The 19,048-nt window shown below is 37.5% G+C and overlaps 1 protein-coding gene across 47 annotated transcripts in view; it reads right to left on the bottom strand.

Annotated features, from left to right (window-relative positions):
- The window catches only part of Znf438 (zinc finger protein 438), a 173,805-nt gene that overhangs the window by 148,211 nt on the left and 6,546 nt on the right, over nt 1-19,048 (bottom strand). For 19 of the 47 annotated variants that reach the window (XM_076572460.1, XM_076572472.1, XM_042277946.2 and 16 more), the window contains exon 2: nt 17,522-17,655. The exons of 10 other annotated variants lie outside the window; for them this stretch is intronic. The gene's annotated coding sequence lies outside the window, so the exon portion shown is untranslated. Of the gene's footprint in view, nt 1-17,503; nt 17,656-17,739; nt 19,048 lie in introns of those variants that run through there. 18 more of the 47 variants (XM_076572445.1, XM_076572448.1, XM_042277947.2 and 15 more) reach the window with 6 other exon arrangements.

The following is a 19,048-nucleotide window of genomic DNA, read 5'->3' as shown; positions in this document are numbered from 1 at the left end:
TCAGAAGCCATCTTCAGGACCTGTTTGCATTACAAGGAAGTATAAGAGGAAGCAGAAAACAAAAGAAAACCCATACCAGTATCTCCCCTTTAAAGAATCAAAGAGGAAGTATTCACAAACATCACTATAATGTTCAAAAGATAAAACCCTACACTTCCTAGAGCTGGAAGACAAACCCATGACCACATACTTCCTTCCATGGACTTCCTTTCTCTATTTCATGAAGTCTACATTTTTAAGGTAACTAACAATTCAAAAAAAATTTCAAACCCTTACATAGAAAAGTGACTTCTAAACTGTAACTCTCAAACGAATAAACTTGACATTGTTGCTTTAAATAAACTTACTTTTTAGTAACTTTAGATTTACAAAATAGTTACAAAGATAGTACAGTTAGTTGCTGTACACATTTTACTCATTTTCCCGAAGGGCAGTTATGATACACTTCTCAAAACTACAAAATTAAAGCTGATATAATACTATGAATTCAACTTTAAACTTTAGCTTTTACCAATTTTTCCCACTGGCATCTTTTTCTCAGTTTCTATTCACAGCCTAGAGTACCATATCACATCTAATAATTTTTCAAATGCTGTAAGTTTGGGTATATGCCTCACTTCTGTCTATTAACAATATACTAATTATAGTTATCATATAAAATTAAACCTAAATTTTCCTGAAGAATACAATTACTGAGCACTCGCAGAAAATTACTGTAAGCATGGTGTTTCTACTAATGTTCTATCTGAAAGAAAAGCAAACAAATCATTGGAGAAAGGTATGCCACACTGCCTATTTTTGCCAAGAACCTATAATACCAAATTACTTAATGTACCAAGAATATCTCTTCAAAAACATGCTGTCATTAACCTATCTTCTCAGGCTCTTATCCTTATAAGTTATATAGTACATTTTTATATTAATTCTGTAATAGAATATAAAGTTAAATTATACTCATTCAGATAATCTACTTTCATCAAGTACATATAAAACTACTTTCATTTTCCACTTTTACTTTTAATTACCGTATGATATTTATAGTAAGAAACAAAAGGACTAATTTAAGAAAAAATGATTGCTTGTTACTAAGGCAATCTTTACTTTGAAAGGAATAGAACATAAATAACATTTAATGAATGTTTTAAGATGAACAGAAAATGTTCCAGAAAAAAAGAAATGTCACAATGAATAAAACTGGCAAAGGAGGATGCTTCACATTCTTTCCCATGTGTGTAACACTGTGAGGATTACTAACAGTCACAAACAAGCAATTCACACTGAGGGCAGGGACTTTTCAGTGAGAATCAGTAACCAAGGGCTTCATCTTGGTACTATTTGATTTTACTGAGACAGGATTCTGCTAAGTGTCTCAGACTGGTCTCAAACTCTCATTTCTCCTGCCTTAATCTCCCACTGCTGGGATTACATGTGCAACACATCACAGGCAGACTCTGAAAGCTTCTGAAAATATACATGCCTGATACAGTATTTGGATGTGTTGGTTTGCCTGAGATGGTCCTAACTTATGCCCACTGTTGGAGTGTCCCACCTAGTATAGCATTTATACTAAACTTTTTCCAATGAGTTTTTATATATTTGCATTAAAATAGCCAGGACTTATTTATACACTTCCAGAGTTTGCCATGACTCTATGTATGAGACTCAGTTCTCAATATGCAAAAGAGGGGACTAAATACCCAATGCCACGGCCCTGCTTTATGATTATCTTGAAAAAGACACAAATGTAACAAAAGCAGAGAAGGTGTTTTACACAATACCCAATAAAGTATAACTTTATCCAGATCAAGTAAGTTCCAAAAAAAACACTATCCTCAGCTTTTATTTAAACCATCCTATTTACACAGTCAAAGTGTGGTGATGCAACTTTGCTGGCTCCATAAATAGAAGAAATTCAAAGTTCAATGATGGGAGCTTTAAATCAGTGTCAGATATGTCAAATAGAAAAATCAGTTAATTACAATGATGGTTTGACTGTTTCATTTAATTCAAGAAATCAAAGTAAAGCTTTCAGAAGTTCACTTGGAAACATGACATACCCCATTCTCTGTGCTTGCTTACTAACATTCTGTTAAAAACAGTTCCAACAACAAAGATAAAACGACAGTCAGTTTTCACCAGTCACAAGGAGTCAAGCTTTAGAAAGCTACCAAGAACCCTGAATTAGTGATTCACTACTGATTTTGGATCATGACCCCTTTGGGAGTCAACTATCAGATATCCCACATACCTGATATTTACATTACAATTCATAACAGTAGCAAAACTAGAGTTATGAGGTAGCAATAAGATAATCTTATGGTTAGGGGTCACCATACACGAGGAACTGTACTAGGAAGGCAGAACTACTGTTTTAGAGGGTAGAGGGTCACGTTCCTGGGAGGCTATGTCACCTTTTCAACAGCTGATCAAACAGCATTAGTGTTCGTGCATTTTTATCTCTATATGACTTATTTAAAATACTCAACAAAACTATAACTTAAGTCTGAATGTAGCCTACCTAGCACGTGTGCTTTTTTTGTTAAGGCACAGCTCAGCCTTCTTCCACTTAGGAACACTACACAACACTTAGTACTATATCTGACAGTCATTTTAAACAGCAAAATCACCAACATGCCTCAAAACACAGAACCATAACACTGAGTAAACCATGAAAGGGCTGTAGTTCACAGTAAAAGCCTAAGGAAAGCAGAAGGCATGTGTTCCACTGGAAGTGCACAGAGCAAGCAATTCAAAATCCAAACTCCATGCTTTCAAAAGGACTTCAAAGTTCTTAATAATACAAAGTTAATAATACAAAGGTTAACAAAGTAAAATCTGTAAATAATAAAAATCAACTGTCTTCATTTTCATGGAAATAGCAAAATAAACACTAGTGAGGCATGGCATCAAAATAAAAACAATGTTCTGACTAAATTAAAACAATTACAGAGCAGAAGCAAACATGGGCTTGGTTCCCAAACAGCTCATAATTCTGTTCATATAAACTGCAATATACCACCATCAGTCACAATGGGAGCAAACTGTATGTTACAACTGCCTCCACATGAGCGTGTGAACTCAATCAAAACTTATAGACACAGATAATGATCCTGAAAGTTTTAATGTTGAGTAAAATGAAAATACTCACTTCATCATAGAAGAATTTGCTCTCATTTCACTAAAATTGAGGGGGTGCATGTGTATATGTGCTGTGTAATAATCCTCTTGCACAGTGTAAAGATTTGTCACCCGAATTGATTTAATAAAACAATGATTAGCCAGTAGCTGGACAGAAAGTATAGGTGATGTGATCAAACTAAGGATGATGTGAAGGAGAAAGGCACAGTTAGGAGTCACCAGCCAGACACAGAGGAAGCAGGAGATGAATGTGTCAAGCTAATAAAGGTACTGCCACATGGCAGATCATAAATAGAAATATGGGTTAATTTAAATGTAAGAGTTAGCTAGTAACAAACCTGAGCTATTATCCTAGCATTTATAAGTAATACAAGCCTCTGTGTGGTAATTTGGGAAGCAGCTGTCAGGTATTTGACGTCCAATTGCATATGGTGTCCAAATGTTCGGCAAGAATTTTCACATAAAGCCTGAAAAAGCTTTAAAAAGGATTCTAAACACACAAAAACGGAGTCAAGCTTGGTTTCTTGAAACTGCTTTTCCTTGGGTAGACTATGTTTGCTAGTGGCAAGCAGAGGCATAGCTCCTTTAAAAGATGGCTTCCTGACTCAGTGCTAGCAGCAAAAGTAGGTAGCTCTTTTAAGAGGTCCTGTTAACAAACACTTAAATGGTATTTATGAGCTGCCAGTAGTGGCATGGACCTAGAAACTTCCCAGAGTTGGGGAGGTAAACATGCCTCCACAATGAGACTAGATTCTCAGGGAACTGAGGGGGAGAAGCCAGCAACAGCATGCCATGATCTAAGTTATGCAGCAGTTTTCTTGCTCAAACAGACAAAAAAGGTTACAGATGCACAATAAGGACACAGTCAGACAAAAAGATCCTCTAAATGGGTTACAGTGTGTTTAAAAATACACGTAGGCTTGGGAGAGAAAAGAAAAAGGGTAGAAAAAAGTCCTTAAGAAATAGAGTAATAAAAATATAATAAACCATGTAAAGATAGAAAATAGACAGAGAATCTGGATATTGTATTTTATTGTGTTGTCTTTAAATTTTTTGATGGCTAATGGAACAAATTATCACTGCTGAGAGACATTTGTTTATGAAAGTTTATAGATTAAACCAATCCATATGTTTTAAAAATATCTTGACTTCAAAATTTAAGTCAAAAGATATGTTACTTTGGGAAAGAGGTTCTGCTTTTATTTCCACAGGAAATGAGAGACTGTGGATTCATTCTGCATTAAGAAATATCAGGTTTGATTGAGGAAGACCTCACTGAAAAGTCTCTGATAGGAATGGATGACCCAGATGATCCAATGTTTCAGAGCACCTCTGTTGCAGTTTCCTCTGAGTTCTACATCCAAAAAAGCTTCAGGGCTGCTGGCTGAGATGACACAGCCTCACAGACTACTCCAGCCAAGATTTAACCATTATCCTAAATTTTCTCAGGGTCCCTCAAAGATTACCAGTGTGTCCAATCAGCAGGAAGTAGTCTAGAGAACTATGCCCACATTCCCCAAAATAAATTATGAATGCTTGTCATCATTTAGGGGAGTTGGTTACAAGTTGTTATTGGTAATGGTCAGGAAAAAAGCTGAACAAAGGAGATTAGATTCAGAGATTTCATTCTAAAAAGAAAAAGAGGGGATAAAGAAATAGGATTAATAGATAGATTATTGAATCTACTTTGTGTAAAAAAAAGCTATTAATATCAGGATGTTTTACATTGGTATGGATTTTAGTTTACTGATACAAATTTAAAGTGATTTCTGTTACATTGTATGTATGTTTCTACTCTTGTTTAGGATATTGTGTTTATACAGCTCATTTAAAAATGTAATATAGAGCCAGGCTATATATTACATATATCATATATATACATATACATACATACACATATATATACATATACATACATACACATACACACATACACACACACACACACACACACACACACACACACATATATATATATATATATATATATATATATATATATATATTACATATAGCGGTGGCACAAGCCTTTAATACCAGGACTCAGAAGGGAGAGCCAGGCAGATCTCTGTGAGTTCGAGGCCAGCCTAGTCTACAGAGCAAGATCCAGAACAGGCACCAAAACTACATAGAGAAACCCTGTCTTGAAAAACCCAAAAAAGAAAAAAGAAAAAGAAAAAATGTAATATATAATTAAGGAATACAGATTAATAGCCATCTATAATAGCAAACTTATAGTCATATCAGTTAAGTTTCCAAGGTCATACAGAGATATATTTCAGATAGACAGGCAATCTTCAAACATTTCAAAGACCTACAAAATATGGCATTTTAAATGTTTTAAGAACACAGACTTTTCTTGACAGTGAGACACATCTACTCCCAGCAGCACCAATTACTTCAAAGAGGATGATGGGCATCGAAAAAATTCTCTATGGAGTTTGTTTTCTTTATGGTGAAAGCTAGCCATGTGGGCAAAGAAACTGCCCTTACCTCAATTGCTGACAGTTATTTTCCAAACTGGAACAGCAAGATGCAAAAGAAAGTGACTACCAAACTTTGCCAAGACAAGATCGGACAGTCCTTCAAAATTCTCTGCTTCACAGGCAAGTCTGTCAGAAATGCTAGGCCTGTAAGCCAGAATTGGATGCCCCAACATTACAGAGGAACTTTGGGTGACTGTCCAGGCAGCCTGATGTCCCTGTCATTATGTAATATTTCACCCTTCTGGGGTCTTTGATGGAGTTGAAGACTAAATAGTTATAATAGTTTTCCTTAGTTATAATAGAAAGTAAATTAGATACAAAACTTTAGACTCACCAAGATAATTATTTTCTCTAATTTTGCCAAATGCAAATGGATTAGTGTTAATAACTTTTTGTTGTATATAATCTTACTATGTAAAACTTTCCTTTTTAATTAGACAAAAGGGGGAAATGCTGTGGAATAATCCTCCTGTACACAGTAAAGATCTGTCACTCAAACAGGTTTAATAAAACACTAATTGGCTAGTAGCTAGACAGGAAGTATAGGCAGGGTGACCAAACTAAGGATGATGGGAGGGAGAAAGGCAGTCAGGAGTCGCCAGCCAGACACAGAGGGAGCAGGAGATGAACATGCCATGCTAATAAAGGTACTGAAACATGGCAGAGCATAAATAGAAATAGGGTTAATTAAAACATAAGAGTTAGCTAGTAACAATCCTGAGCTATCAGCTGAGCATTTATAAGCAATATAAGCTTCTGTGTGGTAATTTGGGAAGTGGCTGCCAGGTATTTGAAAACAGGCAGTTGGGACAGGAAACATCCTTTTATATAGATGTAAGTATGTGAGCATACAAATGTTTCTTTCAGACCATTTTTTTTTTCACTGAACCTGAATCTCTCCATTTTGGTTAGGCTGGCTGTTAGGTGAGCTCTCAGAATCCTCAGATCTCAGGATCTTCGCCCTGCAACTCTAAGACTAGAGGTACGTGAGACCATGTCCAGCTTTTTATGGGAGTATTGGGGATTTGAGCTTAGATCCTTGCCCTTGTACAGCAAATGATCTTATCTACTGGGCCATTTCCCAAGCCTTCTTCAAATCTTTAAAAGTTATTTTGCAAAATCATCAAAAGCAATGACAATTTCCAATAACCACATAATCTAAATCTTGGTTTCATTTTGGAAATTAAGTCAGCTGGAAACACAGGCTAATGTTTGTCTCTCTCAAATTCTTTTGCTGAAGTGCTAATTCCCATTGTGATGGCCTTTGCAGGCAGGTCTTTTGGGAAGGGCATGGAATTATATTAGGTCACTTATATAAGTGAGTGCATATTCAGATTCATTTCTCTCTCTCCCCACCCCTTTCTTTCTCCTTCTCTCCTAAGATCAAACCCCTGCACTCAGGAAGAAAGAAGCCTTCCTCAGACCAACACTGTCAGCACCTTGATCCCACATCCAGCAGTAGGGCGATACAGGTTGTCTGTGTCTTTTTGCTAGTCAAGATGCAGCTTTTAGAGAGAATCTACTTTTTTATTTAAATAACTTTTTATTGTGGAGGAGGATAAAATGAACCTAAGAATGTCCCCAGAACAGCAGCCTGGAATCCCCAGAACAGCAGCATGGAAATTTACTAACATTTTCAAGTAATATCTCTTCTAGAAGAGATACAACTTATGTGACAAGCTTTGTTTTGTACAAATTTTGGTGAATAAAAATACTCCATAGAATAAAAAGAACAATACTTATGAAGGTATATGGCCTGGAATATTTACATATTTGAGTGTTTTAAAAATCTAAGTTTATTATAACATCAGTTACTTAGAATTAGCTTTGAATTTACCAGGTACCTCAGCACATAAATAATCTGAAATTATGTTTTAAATATTTAAAATTCTGATTTACAGGGAAAAAACTGAAAAAAAATCACCAATTTCAAATTTAGTAACCATAAAATGCAATTTGGAAACACTCATGTTTTATGGAATAATAAAAGAATACAACCATATTTTTAAATGCTTTATTTTAATATATAAATATTCACATTTAAGGTGAAGAAACTAAAGATATGAGCACAGTGATCCATACCACAGGCCCAGCACTTGTGAGTCTGAGGTAAGAAGGTGACAACTTTGAAGCCAGCCTGAGCTGCACACTGAGACTATCTCAAAATAATACATGCTAACTTGTACTGATAAAGGCACTTGCAGTTTTCCGACTATTAGGAAATTCACAAAATAGTTTTTATTTGGCTTTAATGAACACATATATTAGTACTTATAGAATAAACTTGTTTTTAAGATAAGGTCTTTTTAAAACTTTATTACAAGCCGGGCGGTGGTGGCGCACGCCTTTAATCCCAGCACTCGGGAGGCAGAGGCAGGCGGATCTCTGTGAGTTCGAGGCCAGCCTGGGCTACCAAGTGAGCTCCAGGAAAGGCGCAAAGCTACACAGAGAAACCCTGTCTCGAAAAAACCAAAAAAAAAAAAAAAAAAAAAAAAAAAACTTTATTACAAAAGAAAATCTTGGAAATAAGGAAAAACATCACACACCAAAATAACCAGACTCAAAGAACAAATAACTTAATATATAGTTAGAATTGGCATTCAAAATGGAGACAGGATTGTTATACAGGTTCATGAATATTTTTTACTAAAAAACAATTTTTAGTGAATAAAATATCATAATTTTATAATATATAATTCTATTTAGTTATAATTTATAATACTATAACTTACAATTAATTGTTCTTTATTCACTATACAATCTCAATTTGCATAATAAATTAAGTGGTTAACCGAGATACAAAAGTTAACCTTACATATCAATTTATCTGGGATTTGATGTTCGGATGCTACAGAAGGGTCTCCTATGGACATGATTTATATTTACCGTTAGTTAACTTTAAATTATACAGATCGCCCTCCATAGTATCTATCTAACCAGGTCAAGGTCTTATTATAAAAGATTGGTATTTCTTGAAGAAACTCTTTCTTAAGACTGTAACATATACACCCTGCCTCAGTTTCTAGCCATTCAGCTCATCTTACAATCATGTGAGCTACTCATACCCGCTCCTGTGTACTCTCTTTCCATCTATCTGTTCATCCCTTTGCTAGTTCTCCCAGCTCACACACTAGGGAATCCAGTTCATTATCCTAACATCAGTATAACAAAGGGAGAAAAAGGTCAAGAGTTTATCCCACCTCTGTGAACTATAGCACTGGATAAGCAAACAGCAGATAAGAACAAGTGTCTATAAAATATCCCAACTACTAAATGAGAAAGCAAAAGAATTGAAGAATCAGAATAGGTCTGTTTTTCAAATGAATGAATGTATATGGCAAGCACAAATGTCAACTAAGATCACAAGATGCCAGAGCAGAAGCCTCCATTCCATTTAGTTACTTGTCAGGAATTCTCAGGCCCTCCCTGCCTCAAACTTGATATATCAGAATGTGGGCATGGGATTCTGTAATCTGTGATGTAATAAGACCACCAAGTGACTCAGATCTGCTATGCTTTGCTAGCTTCTACACAGTGTTGCTAATAGGAAAAGCCCCAGGCTCAGTTCCCTTGCACAGCTATCAATTTGACCTCTAGAGGTCAAGAAAACATGCCAGTCTATACCACAAATATGGAAACACTGAAGCTCAGAATGGATCAAGGGTCAAAGCCAAACTTTCCAGGTTCTTCAAATTGCATGGAACAGTAATCTAACATTAGGAATCTGTGAACTAATAGGCTGACAGATGAGACAAATTTACCAATTTCTTTTAAATGGGCAAAACCAGAAGTCTGGATTCTGTAATGAGAAGTGCCACAGAATTCTCCAATAAACAATTTAACTGGGAAAATGTATTCAAAGTATCTGAACATTTTTCTAAGGACATACAAGAGATGAATAAACACTCATTTAAGAAAATCCACAAAGTCTCAGCAAGATCTACTTGGTGACATCTGAATTAAGTAAGCTCCCTCCTTACTTCTATACTTCAGCGGTGACCTACTGAGTAACTCCAGAAACTCCAGGCAGGCTCAGTCCTTGTTCCGTCTGCACTGTGACTGCACGCAGCTGTACCCTGGGAAGGCAGACGGCTGGTGCTCTCTCTCCCCAGTCCTTTACTGCAGACTCTACTCTGGACAGGCATGGCTGAGAAGACAAGAGCTCCCTTTCTCTGGTGACAAAGCGGCACACTAGGTGCAGCAGATAGAGAACCCATGGCTTAGTTCTCCTGACCATCTTGATTCCACACCCAGAGGGACAAGTCAAGAATGCATTTGCTTGCCGGCAGTGGTGGCACATGCCTTTAATCCCAGCACTCGGGAGGCAGAGCCAGGCAGATCTTTTCGAGTTCGAGGCCAGCCTGGGCTACCGAGTGAGTTCCAGGAAAGGCACAAAGCTACACAGAGAGACCCTGTCTCAGAAAAAAAAAAAAAAAAATTGCATTTGCTCTCAACAGCCCTGAGAAAGCAGAGAAACCAAAGTCACTCTAGGAGAAGTGAGGCAGCACTTTGTCCCAGTTCTTACACAATGGTGCAAGCAAGGTTCTTCCCAGAAAGGGAGGCAAACTGGAGCAGCAGGCCTCAAGGACAAAGAGCTCAAATACACTGATGGAATGCTAAGCAGTTACACCACCCAACAGAAATTCAAAGTCACAAAAAATAAGTGCCATGAAAAGTAACTATGTGCGTGATTAGAACTGATTCTCAAATTGAATGTCTCTTACACAACGAAGAGTAATTCAAGAAAACAATAGGTCTGAGTTGTGCTGGTGAGCTACCAGCCTTGGATGCTGTGTACTTGCTGTCAACTGTGGGCAATGTTCTACTATGAGCTCACATCCATAGGGGTGATTAGAGCAAAGTACCAAAAAACTAATACAACTATCTATAGTTACACGTTCTGCTTTCTTCTCCCAGTTCCTTCAAGGGTAAATTATATAAGATACAAATTATAACTATATCAAGTTTCTTAGATATAGTGATTTAATAGATACAATAACAGCACAAAATACAGAAGGTAAAATAGAGTTACATATGGAAGGAGGAAATTCTATTTTGCTTAAATTTAGTACAAATCAAACAAAGATTCTTCAAGATACACAGTAAATCACTAGTCCTCTGTATCTACTAATTCTCTATCTTCATTTCCAACCAACTTAGGATTGGAAATATTTGAAAAAGACTGTAGCTATGATAAACCATGTACAGACTATTTTTCTTCGTTATAATTCTCCAAACAAGACAACACAGTAGAATAGCTATTTATGCAACACTTACAGGGTATAAAGCCTAGAAATGATTAAGTACACAGAATGGTGTACATATATGATATATATATGTACATATATATACCATTTTCTATAACAAACTGGAGCATCATGGGCTTTGTTATCTCCAGAGGGTCCCGGAACAAATCCCCAATGGAATTAAACAAAGATAGAACAAGAAAAACCATTCCAAAAGAACCCCAAGATATTATCAATTAAAATATCACAGGAATCAAAATGCCACATTAAAAGATACTAATTTCAAAAGAAAATATGAGCCCTAAAGAAAACAAACATGAATCCTCAGTGCACATGAAACACTTTCCACAACAGAACCTGTGCTGGGTCCAAAACAATCCTCACTAACTTAAAGAGATTAAAATCATGCAAGGGTATGAATCCAATAGATTGCAAATGAAAATTATTATAAGAAAGAATTTTTAGGAATAAATATGCAAATATTTTACAAATGAAAATAAAAGAACAGATTTCTTAATAACCAATGGGTTAAAAAGAAATCATAAAACGGGCTGGAGAAATGGCTCAGAGGTTAAGAGCTGACTTCTTCACTGACTTCTCTTCCAGAGGTCCTGATTTCAATTCCCAGCAACCACATGGTGGCTTACAACCATCTATAATGAGATCTGGTGCCCTCTTCTGACCTACAGTCATACATGCTGTATACTAAATAAATAAATCTTTAAAAAAATCATAAAGAATATTAGGAAATACCTTGAATGTGCAACATCCCCAAACAGACACTTACAAGAAACTACTAGAGAGTAGTGCATAGAAGATAATTATAGCTATAATAAAAGCCCATCTTTTAAAAAAAGAAGCTCCCAGCTGGGTGGTGGTGGTGGTGCATGCCTTTAATTCTAGCACTTAAGAGGCAGAGGCAGGCGGATCTCAATGAGTTTGAGGCCAGACTGGTTTACAAAGTGAGTTCCAGAATAGCCAGGGCTACACAAAGAAACCCTGTCTCGAAAAAATAAAATAAAATAAAATAAAATAAAAAAGAAGCTACCAAGTCAATAACCTCATCTTATTAAAGAAGAATCTCGAAAGAGTAAGTTAGCCCTAAAGAGACAGAGGAAGGAAATAACAAAATGTAAAGTATAAGCAAATGAAAGAGAGAGAGACTACAAAGAGGAAAGTCAACAACAAAAATTGTCAAAGGGTTCGCATCCTGGTGATTGGTGATCACAGATTAGGGCAGACAGGAAGATGTCTGAGAAATAAATGACAAAGAGGGGCTGAAGAGAAAGCTCAGCTGTAAAAAGCATGAACTGCTAGCAGAGGACCTTAGTTTGGTTCCAGCATCCATTATCGGGCACCTCACAACTACCTCTAACTCCAGCTTCAGGAGGTTCTGACATCTCTAGGCACCTACACTAACATGCACATACTCTCACACATACACACAATTAAAACTAAAATCTTTTTTAAAAGAATGAACAGATAGACAAAGAGAAGAGGGTTCTCAAGAGGTCAAAAGAAATGAAGAACTCATGGGGAAAATTTGTCCTTCAAAGTATCAGAACAATAGACTCCTAAATCCTGAACACCCCGGGACAGGTGAGGAACCATGAATCTTTACTAGTTTAAGCCAAACAAAGAACGTTATACTCCCTGCCACTCAAAAAGGGAAATAAGACAAGTCTGGCCAGTGAGGCAGGCCTTCCAGAAGTCTTGGAAAGTTCCTTCTCTACCTAAGAAAAAAGAGACACTTTCTTTTCCTATACTCTTGAGGGCTTTGATACAAAGAAAAAATACCTACAGCTAAAACTGTAGACCAGGTGGGGTCTAAGGACAAAAGGTCACTCATCCAAAGTTGTGGAAAAGAGAACCAGTCTAACACAGCTATAAACCAGATAGGACAGTTAGATAATCAAATATGCTTGCTCTATTTTCATTCTTTTGCTGTGACAAATACTCTGATAAAGGTAACTTAGGGGAAGGAAGGGCTTATGTGATTTACAATGCCAGGTTATGATCCATTATTTAGGGGAAATCAAGGCAGAAAATCAAGCAATAATCACCTCACACCCAGAGTTGAGAGTAGAGAGAGAATAAGCATATTCTTACTTGCTTGCTGTTTATGCTCAGCTAGCTTCCTAATTCTTATACAGTTCAGAACCTAGCATAGGGAATGGTGCTGCCTAGGCAGCTGGTACATTAACAATCAGCACCCCCACCACCCCCCACCACCCCCCACCCCTACAGACACACACGAACGCGCGCGCGCACACACACACACACACACACACACACACACACACACACTCACGCACGCACGCACACGCACACACTTGCTTATAGGCAAGTCTGATCTACATAATTCCTCATAGGTTGTAGGAAGTTGACATTTAAAATTAACCACCACAATCTACCAATTGTCAATTTGACACACAAACATCACTTTTAAACCATAACCTTACATTCCTGGTCTCCAAGGTCTCATTTATCTCATAATGAAAAATATAGCACAATGTTAAAAGTCCCCAAAGTCTTTAAAAATCCTAATACTTTAAAAGTCCAAAACCTTTTAACAGTGAGCTCCTATAAAATAAAATCACATATGTAAACATTCTTATTCCAAAAGGAAAAAAAATCATTGAGACAGGGTTTCATATAGACCAGGCTGGCCTCAAATTCTCTTTGTAGCTGAGGATAATCTTGGCCTTCTGGTTCTCTTGTCTCTCCCTTCTGAATGCTGGGATTATAAAATATACCACCATGCCCATTTATGCCATGCTGGGGATCATGCTAGACAAGCCCTCTACCAATTCAGCTGTATCTCAGCCTCCAAATCAAGAATTTCTGATGCGGACAGTATCTGCTGCTACAGCAGCTATTGAACTCAGTCACTCTTTTTAAAAGCTCATATTTTAGACTTTTATTGTTTACTTTCTGCATTCCACTGACTTTAACAGTGAGCCCATACCAATATTTTACTACTTATAACAATTTCCATGTTGGTTTCATTTTTCAGATTCATGACACACAACATAGTTTACTGATGGGATCTTTTACTCTGAAGAACATTTTGAAAGCCATATAATTTATTAAAACACTTCTGTGTTTTCTAAATATGCTAAAGGAAAATAAATTTCAATGGCCTCTGTGAAATAACATCCCTGATTCATATCAAATCAAAAAAATCAACACCATGGTCACATAAGCACCAGAAAAAGCATGTTTAACAAAAATAAAAACCCTAGAAAGTGCTCTTGTGCAAGCAGTCTCAGCACAGTCAAAGCTGGCTAACTTGTATGACAGCTTTTAAGGTCTGAAGCTAACATTTCTATAGAAATATTAACCCTGAGTCATCCAACAGGAGCCAGTCCATTAACATCTTGTGACAACTGAGCTGAAGACGACCATTTGAGCTACACCAAGACAGGAGACTATTGTTTCCTTTGGAAACTACAATCCTTCTCCCCCACCACTAGCACCAAGTCCCAGGGGACAGCACCTACCTAGCCATGGACTTTGTTCACTTCTTTTATCTCTCACTCCCTAACTCAGCAGGTCAGCCACACTGAACTTCTTCCTGTGGGGTCTTCCCACTAAGACACTCAAGTCAGAACTGTTCCCTTCCTGCTTTTGTGAGTGAGCTCCACTCAGCTCTCTGGTCTCAGCCAAAGCCTCCTTAGGAATGCTATCTAGAGCTCCACACTGAGCTGCCTACTCCTGCTACAGGTCTTCTCCCTCATACTTACAGGTGAACATTTCTGTCAATCTCCCCCTTGAGCTCCACTATGTGATGGATTCATTTAACCCAAAACTTGTAACAATGTTTGGCATTAAAGATGCTTAATATATTTATTTATATAAAAGGATTTTCATGAGAAAAACTATTTTAATGCTTTTTAAATATAGTCTGTTGAATTTTTGTCTTGATCTATGATAACTAAAGAAGGAGGTGGTTTTCAAATGATTTCTCCACTCTTGAATTTATCCTTAGAAATTATTCTTAGGGTGAAGACTTTGAATCCCTTCCCCATTGCTGGTTTATAGTCACTCAAGTGAGTATTCAAACTCTAGCAAACAAAAGCATATTTTCTAATACTAAATTGATCCTTCTTACTGGTAGTTCCATTAATTCCCATGATATTTACTACAAGCAACAAAATGCCAACCCCCAGATGTGTATCTCTAGGTATGATTTTTTTTCCTCTTGGGCTTAATAACCACATTTCCAGCTGTCAACAGTTTTATCTGGGTATCATTCATCCATGTTAAATCATGTGTCAGGACCTCAATAATTTTCAATGTTAAATGATATTCCACTGCATATATATAACATTCTGTTCATCCAACAAGTCATTCATTGGTAAACAATCTGGGTGGGCTATACTGATAGCTACTAGTAATAACATCACTATGACTTTTTAAGTACAAGTTTTATGTGGCTGTACGGTTTTATTTATCACAAGTAGCTACATAGGAACAGAATTGCTAGGAAACCACATGCTACTCCAGTACAACAAACAACTTGAGTGCAGACTGGAATCCATATTAAAAATCAAATCTGTAATCCCAGCACCCCTACTTCACAGTGAGAAGTGGAGACAGGAGAATCCCCTGGAAGGTTGGGGGCCAAACAGCTTGCAGTATGCAGCACAGCAGCAGAAATCAAAAGACAGAGACCCTGCCTCAAGACAGGTAGAAGGGAAGACTTGATTCTGGAAAGTTGTCCTCTGACCTAGATACACAAGCACACATAAAAGAAAATATTTACACTTTTCTCTTTAGTCTGAAAAGCCTAATGATTTAGAACATAAATTATGGCCAGGCTTTATTTAATGCTGTATAAATATGTTACAATAGCTCCATTAAATATAAAAACAAAACCAGAAAATTCCAACTCTGAGAAGTTAAAGTATTTCATACTAATATTATTTTCAAAACTATACCTGGTTTCTTTTACTGTAAAATATGCAAAATACTTAATTAGGATCAATAAAGACTGTACTGGGGACAGATGGAGCCCACGTTCTGTATTTAGAACTACATAAATTTTTATTTAGAAAGGGCAGTGAGTCACAATACTGTTGGGAAGGTACACCACCTTGTTCTCTGAGTACCGTCTGTACAGCAATATAGAACTGGAGGGTGCACTGCCCTTTTCGGCAAGCTTCATGCCTCAGGATTAAAAAGGTATAAGCTAGGCTTGGAGAGTATAGCCTGAGGTGACCCAGGGATGTCCAGATGCAAGAAAAGGCAGTGTTTCAGTTCAATGTAGGGCTCTTTCACACTGTGAATTTTTTGTACTTGAGGCGGGGGGGGGGGGGGGGGGGGGGGGGGGGGTCTTTGGGAGCAAGGATCTGAGTTGCTTCAAGACTCAGAGGGCAACTCCAACACTGAGCTACAAAGAAAGTTTTCTGAAAACTAAAAAAACATAAAAGGTCATAAGAGATCTGGAGGAAGTTGTAGCCAGGAAGACCATATATACCAGATCTAAAAGACAAGGTGAAAAAAAGGTAGGAGGCAGGGGAATGAACATGAAGCAGGGAAGGAGCAGAGTAAAAACAGGAAAGGGTGTGGTAAAGCCAATAGCCAAAGAAGAATGCCTAGTGTGGAGTGGGTGTGTCTGCTTAAAGGAGCAGTGGCAGCTTAGGCTTCTTTACTCAGAAGCACTCAACTGCATGAGTCAGAACTCTGGTGGCCTCCTTCGAAGGCCACCCTCTCTGGTCTTTCTAGCTTTCTCGGTTACTTAAGCCCCATTGCCAATCATTTCTGCAAAAAGCACCCTCAGAAAAGTCTGACAGATCTCGTCCCACTTCGGATTCAAACCTTCCAATGGTTTCCCCAAGGCACAGTAAAACCCTAAATCCTTTCAGTGGCTCTAACCGATTACCACTGTCCTCTGCACACACTCCCCAATGCCAGGGCTGCTTCAAGGCTTCACAGGGATCATTGCTGTCTCCTGACCTTGGGATGTCCATGTACTGTTATGCCTCTGGATACTGTCCAGGGTCTGCTCAGAAGTCATTTCTTCCAAGAGCCTTTTTCTAATTATAGTATTTAAAATCAGCATCTGTATCACTCTATCTCTCCCCTTCTTCATTTTTCTTTGTAACATTTACCATTTGGAGTTATATATGTACATGCATACATGTGTATATATACTGGAAAAATATCACACACACACACACACACACACACACACACACACACACACACACACACACACACAATTTACCATACAACTAACGTCTATCAAGACTGAGACTGTTTCCATCCCTGCTTTGACTTAGGTAGGTAGCAACAGTATCTCCAACAGTATCTGGGAGATAAATGCTTAACAAATATTTAATTGATGAATGAAAGAACAAACAAATTTAAGGTCCCGCTTTTTTTCTCTACTCCCCTGTCTATTCTCTCCTCATGTATTAACTATATTCCCAGCTTCATGCCTTGTCCAGCATAACCTAGGAACTGACCATCCAGCTTTGCCTACTCCTTGGCCTTAACTTCTAAACTTTGCTTGGCTTGTACCTCTACTACACACGTAAGCATCCACCTAAGGATCTCCAGCACTTTCACACCCAATCTGAAAATCAATGTTATAGAAAGCCCTAAGGAGAAGGAGTGGGATCCTACAAATGCACAGCTCCCCACCTGGGTAAGTCCTTCTCACTGTTGTTCATCGATTCTTCCTTGGGTTTCAATCAGGTCCTTCTCTTACTTCCCACAGAATCAATTCCAAACTTCCACTAGTTTTTTCAAATTTCCATTTAGCAGTTTACATCACTCTATAGAAACAAAGGAAATGTTTATTAGGTCAGACTCCCTCCATTTCCCGCTTCCTCAAACAACAACCATATAAGAATTCTTACCTCCTTCCTGGTAGCACCAAGGAAGCAATGCAGCACCTGTCACTGACCTTCAACCAGTGGAAATCAAGCCAACTGCCTTTTTAGAGACCTGATGTCATTTATCCACTTATGGCTCTCTATCTTTTTTCTTTCTTCTAACCCTCCAATGACTAATGCTTGATGCACAAACACAAGGATTTAAATTAGATCAAATAGAACCTGCACCACATCCACCAAAAAAGCCACACATGGTGGGGCTTGCCTAATCCTCAGAGCTGAGGAGACAGAAACAGGTGGATCCTTGTGACTCTTTGGCCTGCCAGCCTAACAGGGGCAGCCAGCTCCAGGTCAATTAGAGATTAGAAACTCTATCTGAAAAAACAAACAAACAAACAAAAAAAAAAACCTAAAAAACAAGGTGGGAGCCAGAGATGGTTCCTCAGGCAAAGACACTTGCCACCAAGCTTACCAAACTTTGGTTCAATTCCCTAAGATTCATATGGTGGCAGAGGAGAATCAAATGCAAGCTGTCCTGTTCTGTAGAAAAGGAGGCAGGAGAGAAAGAAGAAAGGGAGGGGGATACAAAAGAAAACCAAGGTGGATAGTGCCTAAGAACAATATGAAGGTTGTCCTCTGGCTGTGCACATGTACCCAGACAGACACAGATGTACATACACAAAGAAGTTACATCAAAACCTTATTTTTTCTTCTCTAATTTCTAAATGAATGCCCTGTAAGTTTATTTTAACATCAACACAGGAAAAAAAGGTCTAACTAAAATATATTACTATGAGAGATTAATTAAGACAAAAAAATGTTTTATAGTAGCTCCAGCAGTCATAAATAGGTTTTCATTTCATTCTGAAGAAACATTCTAAATATTAAATAGCTGAAATAATGTAAATAGTGTTATAATAATCGTGATAAAAGGAATCAGATATTAAAATGACCATGCCATGCAAAAATTATGCAATAAAGTCATTAAACTTTTAAGCCATTTCTAAAAGTAGTCAATTCTAACTGCATCTCTAACAACAGCAAAACCTACAAGTTTTTAGATCTGTATGTAATTGAGCATCTATGAAGACTGATTCTAGTGGGTATAAGACACAACACACTCCCTCAAGAAAGGAAGTAGACAAGAAATAATGCAAAAATATGCTAACATAAATGTCAATAAAGAGTACATAATCTTCAAGAAAGGAAGATTGTTCTTTGGCTGGGAACAGGTAATCACAAAACTGGTTTTCAACCTGCCACAATCAATCAACCTTTAAAGTCTATTCAACATTCTATTCTACATACTCAGTTGAGAATTTCAGCCAGTTAG

This window comes from Peromyscus maniculatus, chromosome 5 (assembly GCF_049852395.1).
Source record: "Peromyscus maniculatus bairdii isolate BWxNUB_F1_BW_parent chromosome 5, HU_Pman_BW_mat_3.1, whole genome shotgun sequence".
In the NCBI taxonomy this organism is placed as follows: Eukaryota; Metazoa; Chordata; class Mammalia; order Rodentia; family Cricetidae; genus Peromyscus; species Peromyscus maniculatus.
The sequence above is the reverse complement of the archived record's forward strand: the minus strand, read 5'-3'. Positions and strand labels throughout refer to the sequence as shown.